A 446-nucleotide genomic window follows, 5' to 3' on the forward strand; every position below is an offset into this window, starting at 1 on the left:
AGGAGGAGGAGGAGGAGGAGGAGGAGGAGGAGGTGGTGGTGGAGGAGGAGGAGGAGGAAGAAAAGGAGGAGGAGGAGGAGGGGGAGGAGGAGGAGGAATGCTCTTTATATTCCCACTTGATTTATTTCCCGGTTGTGCGGTATGGCATTCAAATGAATATGTTCATTATTATCGGCAGACCGAATGATTTGTTTCTGATGTTGCTCGTTTTTTATTTTCATTTCTTCCTTGTATGTCCAGGAATGATTAATGCTTCCAGTGTTAGCAGACATGGTACCATCAATGTTCAAATTTACGGTTAAATTTACGGTATTGATTTTTTGCATTTCAGTATGTGTGTGTTTGTGCGTGTATGAAACACAAACAACGTTATTGTTGAATGGTGCATATTAGCAAATATGAATGGGTCTTGATAAGACCATGATCAACTCTAACATACGTTCAGA

Source organism: Macrobrachium rosenbergii, chromosome 17 (genome assembly GCF_040412425.1).
Source record: "Macrobrachium rosenbergii isolate ZJJX-2024 chromosome 17, ASM4041242v1, whole genome shotgun sequence".
In the NCBI taxonomy this organism is placed as follows: domain Eukaryota; kingdom Metazoa; phylum Arthropoda; class Malacostraca; order Decapoda; family Palaemonidae; genus Macrobrachium; species Macrobrachium rosenbergii.